Source organism: Crinia signifera, chromosome 6, assembly GCF_055691185.1.
Source record: "Crinia signifera chromosome 6, ASM5569118v1, whole genome shotgun sequence".
In the NCBI taxonomy this organism is placed as follows: domain Eukaryota; kingdom Metazoa; phylum Chordata; class Amphibia; order Anura; family Myobatrachidae; genus Crinia; species Crinia signifera.
Genome location: NC_139222.1, coordinates 122,131,444 through 122,143,881, shown reverse-complemented (window position 1 = coordinate 122,143,881; position 12,438 = coordinate 122,131,444).

The following is a 12,438-nucleotide window of genomic DNA, read 5'->3' as shown; positions in this document are numbered from 1 at the left end:
ATACTTGAGGACCAGGGTTGGGAAACACTGCACTAGACCACCAGGGCATTGAGCACAGGCTGGGTGTAATCAATTTTGCACAGGGCTCATTGGAACCAGGTGGGGGAAGACCAGCAAACAAGGGAGGCTGTTACAGCCTGTAGCTCCCTCCACCAGCTTTGGGCGTCTATTCACTACAGGTGTCTAGTCCTCAAGCTGATTGAAAACCCTACTCCTTTCTCAGAGACTCTTGAGATTCAGCATGCAGCAGCAGCAGCAAGTCTTAAGGAGTGTTTGGTTAGTCTCCCCTGTAAAACCTTCCAGCTGTGAATGCTTTTACAGACCCATATCCCACTGGTTCTTTGGGGCTTAGTTGTTGTTTGGGGTGCAGTGGCATGGATTTGCCCCAGCTATTATACTGTGTATGTGACTTGTACTAGTCTGTTTTTTTTCTCTGTGTACATGCTTATTACGGTCTCTTGTTGTTTCATATCTTCTGAGTCAGAAGAAATAGAGGTTTATCCTCTTTAGTCACATACTGCTGTGTTATCACTCTAGGTCTGGGGTAGCCAACCCTAGTCCTCGAGAGCTACCAACAGTGCATGTTTTGCAAGTCTCCTCACAGAATCACAAGTGAGCTAATTAGCTCCATCTGTGGATCTTTTAAAATGTGTCGGTGAGTAATGAGTGCAGCTGTGCAGCAGCTAGGTTGTCTGGAAAATGTGAACTGTTGGTAGCTCTCGAGGGCTAGGGTTGGCTACCACTGCTCTAGGTAAATGAGGGTGTACTTAAACAGTGTCTCCCTTGCTTTTATCATGTAAGGCTTGTGCTGCAGGCCTGTCTGACTAGGATGTTATCCAGGAGGGGTTATGTGTCAATTGCTTTATTGCCCCTGACCAATCCTCTGCCTCCGTGACTGTACAGGAGCCTCCTTGGGCAGCCTTTCAGCCTCAAAGTGGGAGGCAGACTTCTACAATTCACAAAACAGTGGCTCACCACATCGGCGGATGTTTGGGTGAGAGAAGTCGTGTCAAGGGGATACTCTATCCCCCCACAAAAGTTATTTTGTACAGGCGTCCCTCACAATCTGCAAAAAGCGTAACAGTTATTGCAAATATTGGCCTGCCTATTGTGGTCTTAGGTCATTATACCTGCCCCTCATCACCAGCGAGGGATAGATTTTTACTCCACCGTTTCTAGTCCCAAAACAAAATGGGACCTGCAGGCCCATAATATATTTGGAGGCACTCAACAAATTTGTCAGGGTGCCAAAATTCTGCATGGAAACTCTGAGGACAATAGTTCTAGCATTAGAACCGGAGATTACGTGGTCTCCCTGGATGTACTGGATGCATATGTACATGTACCCATACTTCCTTCACACCAGTGATTTCTCCGGTTTGCGATTTGTCCCACCATTTTCAATTCCAGGCCCTTCCATTCGGCTTGGCTACTGCCCCTCGGGTGTTTACCAAGGTGATGGCAGAAATGGCGGCATATGTGCATCTCCCGGGGATCAGAGTATTTCCCTACCAGGACGATTTGCTCCTCGTAGAAAAGTCACTGGTAGTGGTATTAACATGTTTACAAACAACGACTGCTGTTCTCCAACAGCACGGTTGGCTCCTCAATTGGGGGAAGTCCTCCCTCACTCAATCACGTCAGATGTGGTACCTGGGTGCTTGTCTAGACTCCCAGACAGATTGTTCCTACCAGGGGACAAGTGTCAATCTCTACAATGAAGGATACGCCTCTTCTTACAGAGCCCCAGAGTATCCGTCCATCTGGCAATGCAAATTCTGGGTCTAATGGTGTCAACATTCGACATGGTCGAGTGGGCGCAATTTCACTCCCGCCCCCGCATAATGTCTGATCCTTCAGAAATGGGACGGACAACATCAGCGCATAAGGATCAACGTTCATGACACTGACTCCAGAGGTTTGGATATCTCTCCAGTGGTTGCTACAATTGCCTTACCTGAACCGGGGACATCCTTTCTGGTTCACAAATTGGATTTTCCTCACTACTGATGCAAGCCTAAGAGGCTGGAGAGCGGTAGTAGAATCCTGGTCCTTGCAAGGCATATGGGCCAAGCTGGAAACATGCCTGTCCGTCAATGTCATGGAGCTTCGAGCAGTGTACAACACTGTTGTTCACTCACAGTATCTTCTTCAAGGCAAACCGGTACAAGTCAGGTCAGACCATGCCACAACTGTGGCATACATAAACCATCAGGGGGGCACCCGCAGCGCAGGAGCCATACAAGAGGTGTCCAGAATCCTAACTTGGTTGGAACAACACCTCCTGGCACTGTCAGCGGTTTTCATACCGGGAATTCTAAACTGGGAAGCAGACTTTCTAAGTCAGCAAGATGTCCATCCGGGGGAGTCGTCAATCCACCCAGAAGTCTACCTCCTGGTGAGCCGTTGGGGCCTTCCAGACGTGGATCGCATGGTGTCCCATCACAACAACAAGCCAGCTTCGGGGATGCTCTGTCAGTTCAATGGAACTTTTCATCTTCTGTAAGTTTTTCCTCCGGTGTCTGATACCCAGAGTAATTTGGAAATTCAAACAAGAAGGCAGGGATCTCATTCTGAAAACCCCCGCCTGGCCTCGATGTCATCGGTAGGTAGACCTACAACAGATGTCAATACAGCAACCGTTCAGGTTGCCACTACGACCGGACCTGCTCAGTCAGAGTCCTTGTCTACACCCAGACCTTCAGCGCCAGTATTTGACAGTGTGGCGCTTGAAACTGCCAAACTAAATTAGAGTGTTTTCTGTGAAGGTCATCCAAACAATGATCAAAGCACGTCAACCCACATCGGCAAGGATTTGCTACAGGATCTGGCACACTTATTTCTCCTGGTGTGCATCACGCAAGTACAGTAGGAGCAAGTTTCATCTTTGCTCCTTTGGCCATGGCTAGCCATGGCCAGCCATGGCTATTCTATTGTTCTCAGCTGCAATACGTATTGTATTGCAGCTGAGAACAATAGAATAGCCATGGCTAGCCATGGCTAGCGACGCCCAAAGGAGCAAAGATGAAACTTGCTCCTACTGTATGACCTGAAAGTGTTGAAAACTGCTAGAGTCCTTGCTTTCCTACAGAGAGTTTTAGATATAGGTTTAAGGTTAGTCTCACTTAAGACTGAGACTGTGTGCCTTTTGGCAATTGCATCTGCCAGACGCTATCAGATTTGTCTGCTCTTTCGTGCAGACCTCCATTTCTGATTTTCCATCCGCATAGAGCGAAGAACCAAAGCTTCCCACCTGACCAAAGTAGTCTCCACGCTTCACATCAACGAGGAGATTTAATTTGTATGTTCTCTCTCTGGCTGAACGCTCCTTGGATGTAGTTAGGGCTCTAATTACATATCTGGACTGCACTGCTTCCATCAGGAAATCAGACACCCTCTTTGTACTATATGGTTTTCACAAAAAGGGATGGCTAGCGAGCAAACAAACTGTTGCTCGCTGGATTCGTATGGTCATTCAGCAAGCTTACCAGCAAGCTAATCTCCCTTTTACCATTGTCCATAAATGCATATTCTACCAGATCGGTAGGTCCATCATGGGCGGCACGCCGCGGGACGTCCGCTGAACAACTGCAAGGCTGCAACATGGTCATCTGTTCATACCTTTACAAAGTTCTATGCATTTGACACGTTCGCCTCCCAGAATGCTTCCTTTGGTCATCGGGTCCTTCTGACAACTCCCTTGAGTACTGCTTTTGGACATCCCCAATGTCACCCTGTTGGACCATGGATCCTGAAGAAGAAAATGAGTGTTATTGTAGACCTACCTTAGGTTAACTCTCTTTCTTCGAGGTTCCCACAGGGTGACATTGGGGTTGTAGGCATTTCAGAGGACCGTGGCACCAATCAGCAAAGCTTTCAGGTTTCCCAGGATGCAAAGCTCCTCTCCAATATAACCCCACCTCAATACCTAGCTCATCAGTTTATTAGCCAGCCAATAGCAGGAAGCAGAGAAGGAAGACGATAGACAAGAGCATGCTAGTGCACTTACTCACACATACATAGAGTGAAGGAGGACCTGACTAAGGTCATGGAAGTCACAATTTGTGCATCACAAAGGAATATGGTTTTTAAATCTAAGTTCCAAACTGACAACACACCCAAGCCCGGACTCTGCTAAGTGAAGGTAATTCTGAACTAGGGGTGAGATTTAATAGGATGAGATATTCAGAAAGTGAGAGATTTGGGAAGAAATCTCCAGGTTTTTTAAGGCGGCAATCATTTACACTGCAAAACCGGTTTGATTGCCGCTTTAAAAAAACTGGAGATTTCTTCCCAAATCCTCAATTTCTGAATCTCTCATCCTAATTAATCTCACCCTAGGACTCAATTCAACTTACCCCTAAGTTTGGATGTGCTTGTCTTTCAGGAATACAGAGCTGCACATCTCCGATGTCATTATTATCACTTGAAGCAATGATTAACATAAATGAAGATTATCATCTTCCTTTAATGCAAATCCTAATTTCAAGGTTTTCCTCTTTAATCAATTGCCTGGTGTCAACGCTGTTCAGACAATTGGACCCCTAGTATGAATTCAAAAAAATGTGTTGCCCCTTCCTGTAAATGAAGGGTGTGTCCTTTCTGTGATGGATGTGGCCTTTCAGGAAAAGACTACCTTACACCAACACAATAGTGCCCCTTACATCCTATTATGCCCCACATAGTAATGCCCCTGACATAAAGTTATGCAGCATGACTTGTGTAATAAAGCCCCTTACCACTGTCACCACCTGCTTGTTGTCAGGGGTTGTTTCATCTCACTGCTGCCGCTGCCCTGGTACTGCTGTTAGCTCCTACCTTTCCTTCCTGCTCCGACTAGTAAATGTCTGTCCCATAATGTCTATCTCCTCCTCTACCATCCTTCTGAGGCAGTGGCTATATTGGATGGGACGTTTTAACAGTATTTCATGTGGTTGTCCAGACCCCATGAAATACTGTCTGAAATAAACCATGGCCGCAGTGCCTCATGCAATCGCACAGCTTGCCAGATCCTAGTAACAGCCCTGTCTGGTGTGGTCGCATGGTTGCATCTGATGCAGCTTGACGTGGCATAGATTCCCTAAGGGAATGGAAGACCTTTGGAGACATTTTGACCCATGCCACTCCCTAATATTTGTAGGTGCAGGATCTTGGGTGTGAAATAATCATTTTACCATGTCCCATAAATGGGATTGTATTAAATACCCTGACAGATATTTTTAAAAGGTGCTAGCTATGGTGGTTTATCTCTCCAATTAGCAGCAGTTTAAATTACAGGGTTAGTCAGACCCTTAGAGGCAAAGCAAGAAAAATTCTGTGAGGGAATAAACTGTGCTTTTGAGGAAGTTCAACACAATTATAACACAGCATGTAAAAAAATATAATAACATTGATTTATATGCAATAAAGAAAAATGACTAGCGCTCTGGCTATAAATTGGTAATCAGTGGTTTACTGATAGGGTGTGGATGTCAACAAGTGCCCAATGTGTAATAGGTGTGATCAATGTCTTGGAAGATATGACAATGAGGTAAAATAAAATATATTTATTTATCAGGAAGCATGGATGTATTATCAGCATACAAACATGTGAGGTGGGAAAGGGGGGTGGGAGGGAAGGCCCTTGTGGAGGGATCCGGGGAAAGCAAGTGTGTGGCTGCAATAGCCTGATTGTCCAAGTTCACAGAGGGATGTGTGGTCCCAAAGCAGACACCGCTTTACCTCCTGCGGTGAACGCGGTCTGTGTGCTTTGGATGGGGGTGGGCAGTGGAGGGGAAAACAGTCACAAGTCCCAGCTGCGGTTTTGCTCGGTGGCTGAAATGATCCAAAGGGTCATGGAAAGTGTCCAAGTGGCGCCCAGTCCAGAGCGTCCTCCTGCTGGTCTTGGTGGTGCACCCAACACTTACCTGATACCCGGTGGTGTCCTCTCTACGACCGTCCCACGTCGCGCTGAGTCTGGCTGTGTCCTGCTGGTGTCTGCACAGCCGTGCAGCAGCACCAGTGAAGATTCTGCGCCGCTTCCACAGTAACCTCAGTACTTCCGGGTCCCGCAGCTGTGCGTGCGCCGGGTACCTAGGGTCACTGGAGTAACACGGGCTCAACTCCCGGTGGGGAGGAGACTGCTGTGATGATGGCTGAGTAATGGAGCTGTTGATTTATATGCATTATAAAGCTGTTAAAAATCAATTGAAGAAAAAACAATAATAATAATAATAAAGTGTCACATTAAACCATTTGTGTCAGTTGCGGGAAAGTCACCGCCCTTTTTTTAAAATTTCTTTCACTTGGAATCCTGTTCCTAGAGTGGACGTTTTAGATGTTTAGGTGCAGAGGTGAGTTCAAAACGGGACAGTCTTAGTGTAACCACTCATGATTAGTGGGAGTCCTGCATTAACAGTGCTGGGGTATTTACCCTATGGAGTGGTGCCAGCTGGATGGATGTCCTCCGAAAGTGCTCCTCTGATGGTGCCATGTGCAGTCTTGGTTCAGGTATCCACTGAAGGAATAAGTAGGTGGTGGTAAAACAGTGGCCCAGAAGTTGGCGTAATACAGCCTGATGCACTTCACTGGAATATCTCCAGCTTTTTCAAAGGTAAATAACCCAGCACTGTTGATGCAGGACTAATCGTGAGTTCCCGTCTTGAACTCACCTCCGTGCCTAAACATCTAAAGGTCCACTCTAGGAACAGGATCCCAAATGAAAGAAATAAAAAAAAAAGGTGACTATTTCCCACAACTGACACAAATGGTTCCATGTGACACTTTTTATAATTATTATTTTTATAATGTGTATAAATAAATGTTGTTATTACTTTGTTGCAGGCTGTGTTATAATTGTGTTGAACTTCCTCAAAAGCCCAGTTTATTCACTCACAGGATTTTTCGGTACTTATGTATTATCTGGGCTCCCATGTTAAATGCACCCCATTTTTTCATACCCCTACTATCCAAATACGCATGGAGTTGATTTTATATAGTGTGGCGAGCGCAGCGAGCCACCGTGCCCGAAGCGTGGCGAGCGCAGCGAGCCCCGCGAGGGGATGCGGTCTCATAAGAAAAATGGGAGCCCAGATATTACATAAGTACCGATTTTTCTTGCATGTCCCATAAATGCTCAATTTGGTTCATGAGATGGTGGACACACCATTCCTCATAACTCTTCAGACTGCTCCTCTAACCAATTTGAACCTGTATTGTAGTGTTAACTGGGGTTCTCTGGTGGGTCTTCTACTTGCAAATCCCATGGAAGGTAAAGAATGCTGCACTGACCTGCTGATCAAGTCTGGTACAGTTTTCCTTGGACAATTCTGTCTGAATACCACTTGTCACAATCATTAAGAAATTGTGGTTGCGCTGTCCATAGTGTGTGGTAATGCCTTCCATGAGATATTCCTGATACACACGTGACACCTTTGATCGGGAATTGATAAATGTCCTCACAACTTCTGAAATGGAATGTCCCATCCATCGGCCACCCACTGTTGTGTCATACGCCATTTGAACTCTGATAATTCACTTTGCCTTCCGAAGTGCGGCAGGTTATGTTTAGCCACTCTGTAAACATCGAAGGAACGTGGCTTAGCAAGCGACTGTGTATCACCCCATGTATGTGCAAATGTAAGATAGAGAATTTCACTTGTGTCAAACTCTGTCACACCCAAAATGCATCTGGTGACCCTTTTGTTTTTCACACAGTCTGTTGATGTGAAAGCAGTTCAAGAAGATGCCATAGAATTGAGAGCCACAGTTGTTTTATCACCTCCCATCCCAGTAGTGCTGTAATCGTGTTCCAAAACCAGAACATCGTAAAAAGTTTATTTTGTAAAACACAATCTGTAATAAAATAAATAGAACAACTAGTTCACCGAATCACTCGTGTTCTATTTCAAGAATCTCATTTCATAAATAAAAAAGAACGGTGCTAAAAATAAGTTGGAATAAATAGAGGAGGTTGCTATGTGAACGGTCTACTAAAGGATTAAGCTGAAATTGTCACCCATTCCTGAGTATAAAATACTGAGACCTGATCTACTTGGCACTATATGTTAATAAAATACTGAAGACACAGCAATTCATTGCTCAAAGAGCTGATCTGAAGTCTGCTCTGTGGGGCTATCAATATTAAAACAAAATAAACTATATTCAAGAGTAGGGTCTCTCTAAAGCACTCGCAATCGCAAAACTCAACTCGCGAACCATCAAATATTTCTAGTCTGTGCAAATGTGAGTAGAGCTGACCCTACCGCTCATCTGCGCCAAAGACAGGCTGATCTTGGCCAATGCTTGGGCACTCCTGCGCTTTTTTTCTACACTGACCGAAAACGTCAGGTGTCCTCTCTCAAATGCCGGCTTCCTTTCAGTCGACCTCAGGCCACTTAGCGTTTATGATACATACGCATTTTCTGTTGCTATTTTACCTCAAACATGCAAACTGCGTACAGTATGCATTCGATACTCACTCGATCTGCAAATTCGCTGGTCAGAAGTCAACTGTGAACCAGGTCATTAATCCAGTATAAGGATCACTTCTGGTGTCTACTGTGTGTGTGTAGGCATGGTTAGGCTACTTCTCAAGGCCTATTATGGGAAGTGGAGGAGGTGAGGCCAGTGTAGAACTCCAATGTCTCCCTAAACAGAACTTGCATTTTTGTGTGGAAAATGGAAGTGTAATTTTAATACTTATGGCTTAAAGCCAACTTTGTGACCAGCTGGTGTCTGTCTGGTGATAACCATGCTGTCATGATGATGGACCTATTTTTTATGTGGAGCCTGGAGCTGCTGCTGTATCTGCCCCATTGATAGCTTTGGTTAGGATGCTACTGTATACCTTCATTTCACAATGTATTTATATCATTCATTTAATTAAATATATTTAATTCAGGTGGCTGCTGTCCTTCGGTTGGTACTTTTGTTGAAGAGATCTGTGAAGGATGAAGAACAACAAGGGTACAGTAAGCGTACAGTAAATTTGCATCCAGATATAGATATCTTTAATAATACATATATTAACCCTTTGAGTGCTAACATCTCTGTGAGAGATGTTCAAAGTATCTGCTATAAATTCCAGTGTCGCTCGCATTTGAAATAACAAATGTTGGGTAAAAAAAGATTATATTTCCTATACAAGGGAAACATTACAGGTCATTATGATGAATACAGATGTTTACTTGGCAATTTTCACACCTATTTTGACAAATTCACTTCGCACTCAAAGGGGAAAAGTGAAAAAAAGGTGTTAGAGCTTATCTGTATCTTGTCACAGTCCTAGTTACTCTCTATATATTGTTTTGGGTTAAGAGCTTACTATTCCCATTATTCTGTCATAGTGGAGGAGCAAAGGGGTACAATAGTACCTGCCTACCTTTCACTTTAATGGGATCCGGAAGGTAATGATCGCAGCATGCCTGACTACATTTGCATTGGGGTCTTGCTACAATAAGCTGCTATACGCAGCAACAATGTAGCAGGACACATCTGTAACTAGATTTCCCATGCCAGGGACACCCCCTTACCCAGGAGAAAATATTTTTCTTGAAGTGGGGCTCATGCACTATGCTGCTTCCTGAATTTTATAGAGGAGTAGAAGTTTTACTCCTGGGCCACCTTCCCCTGTATCTCTATTTCTGTTGCTGCTGCTGCTCCTATATCTGGGCGAACCCTGTCCTAAAGAGAGCCTAATGCATAAGCAGCACTTAGGGAAAATGCACTCTGATTTGTAAATATGTTTGAGCACATCTTCCAGGTAGCTCCCACGGCCCTGTTATTACTGACTGGAAGGAGCTATGCCGTGTCTGTGGATATGAGGAGGCAGCTGCAGCACCTTCCACCCTGTGTCTAGATCCACTTCTGTTTTGTGACCAGAATGTGACATTAGGTGAGGGCGGAAGTTGTTAGTTGCCCTCACAGCGGTTTTTATTGTATCTGTAATTTACCCAGGTGTAGGTTATCTTTTTTTATTTTAGCTGGATTGTATCCTTGAGACTCACTTCACTTGCCTCATTTTGGGCACAGTGGCTAGCTTCGCAAGCCATGGATTTATATTCCCCCTACATGTTTACATGGTATATACATATGTATGATGGGAAAAGTAAAAAAAAAACAGAAGTGGTTCTAGCCGTAACCCTGCTTGGATGGCTGGTGCAATGCGTTGCATAAGCAGCTCTGTGACTGCGGGTGGACTCGCAGCGCTGTGTGACATTATGACCTGGTATGCACCCCTGGGATGGTAATTGCTTATGACTGATATAATGGAAAAACAAAAGTAGAAATATACCGTAAGTATATAAAGATAGTGAACAATTTTAAACCACACATTATTTGTTTACTTATTTCTAAAATATTTGAAATTACTTTGCTGAGCAACTGCAGTTTTGAGTATAACAGCTTTTTAAAATGACTTTATTAAATAAGTTTTAAATAATTGAGGATATCTATATACAGGTTCAGTCTCCTGTATCCGCAGATCTCTCATCCAAATTTTCCAAAAAACTTGTTTTTTTAGAATATTTCTGAATTTTTTTCGGTTTTGTTTTTGGTACTTGTGTAATATCTGGGCGCCCGATTTCAAGATTGTATGCCTTCACTTAAGCCATACAATCAGATGCGATGCAACGCGATTTGCGGCAAAATCGCGTCGAATTGCCCCTAATGGGAAATCAGGTCTCAGGGACCATTTGGGAACATTTAACATTGATTCCTATGGAAAAATCGGGTCGATCGCATCACATCGCGGCCAATTTGGTCGCATGCGATGCGATTTGACGCGATTTTTCTGACCCGATGAAAAAATCGGGCGTCCAGATAAAACACAAGTACCTTGTTTTTTTCCCCTGCCCCTTTTTTCATACTCACCAAGTCCCCCGATGTCCACGGGGCCTTCAGGTACTTCTTCAGCAGGCCCAGGAGTGCATTGCGCGAGTGCGAAGAAGTTCCTGAAGGAAGCCCTGAGGAACGCCAAGGGACATACCAGGTAAGTATGTTAAAAAAATATATAATCCAAAAAACGGAAAAAACCCCTTATCTGAAATGCTTGTGGTCCCGAGCATTTCAGATAAGGGATACTCAACCTGTCTCAATAAAAAATATATATTAGGAGTAAAATCACCTAGTAACTCATAGATTGCACTGCAAGCATCAGCATAATTTGGGATGATGATGTCCACAGCAAATAAAAAACATGATGTTCCTTTCCTGTCATTGGGTACGAGCACTTAAGCCCCATACATACCAGGGATGTGCAGTCATGGGAGGCAGTGCCTCCCCTGTCATTAGTGATAAACATAATAAAATAAATACAAAGAATATACTTATGACACATATTATGTGTCATAAGTATATGCTTTAAATTAATCTATTCATTTTTACACCATCATTTGTTGCTTTACTGTTTCAGAGGCACCTAGAGCAGTGCCACTGACTGTTAATGTTAAGGTTCAAGAAAGAGGTGTGGCCAGGGGGCAGGGCCAAGTACTAGGCTGTAAATTCTCATCTAAACAACTTCTATAAGCGGCACCTATAGCGGTGCCTCAGTGAAAGGGACATGCTGTGAAAGCAAGCCCCTGTCAGTGAGGCAGCTACGATTGGTCAGCGCAGCTTCACCAGGCAGAGTCCTTCACAACTCCCCACCCCCCCACCCAGCGGGTACACGGACCTCCGCACCCCCTCCCTTACCCGGCGGCTGCATGCACACCCACATCTCCCCTCTCCCCTGGTGGGCGCATAATGGATCCCCTGTAACCTTCCCTTCCCCACCCGACGGAACTCCGCACACCAGCCGCCCTCCCCGCTTGCCCGCGATAGGCAGCTCCCAAAACCGTGGGTACCTCTGCTGTGTGCACCAAGCACGGGGGCTACAGGGGACATCCAGCCGGAGAACCTAGGAGCAAAGCTGGACAAAGTTGGAGACAGTATTGCAGCAGTCGAGGGGAATGCAAGTACCGGGTGCGTTATGTCTGGAAGATGGATCCACTCTGCCGGTGAGTAAGGGGCGGGGAGTGGACAGGGGGAGGGGTGTCCTATGTGGACAGGGGGGATGAAGGACAAATGCTCGCTGGTTGGGCAGATTACAGCAGGGTGAAGGTGTCAGCCTCGCCAGAGCTGTCACTGACCCCACTGTTCGTTGTGCTGTTCAGGGAAGGGAGAAAAGCTGTGAGGGCCGGGGGATATGTGTAAGGGGCATTCTGTGTAAAACAGCATTTAATAATGTGGGGCATATGTAAGAGGCACTATGTGGGGCATTATGTGTAAAAGGTCATTTAACAATGTGGGGCATATATAAAGGGAATTATGTGTATATGTGAATTTAATTATGTGGGGCATATGTGTATGGGGCATATGTGCATGGGGCATTATGTGTCATGTGTATAAGGGCATTAATAATGTGGGGCATACAGTATGTGTAATGAGCATTATGTGTATAAGGGCATATATAGTGTGGGT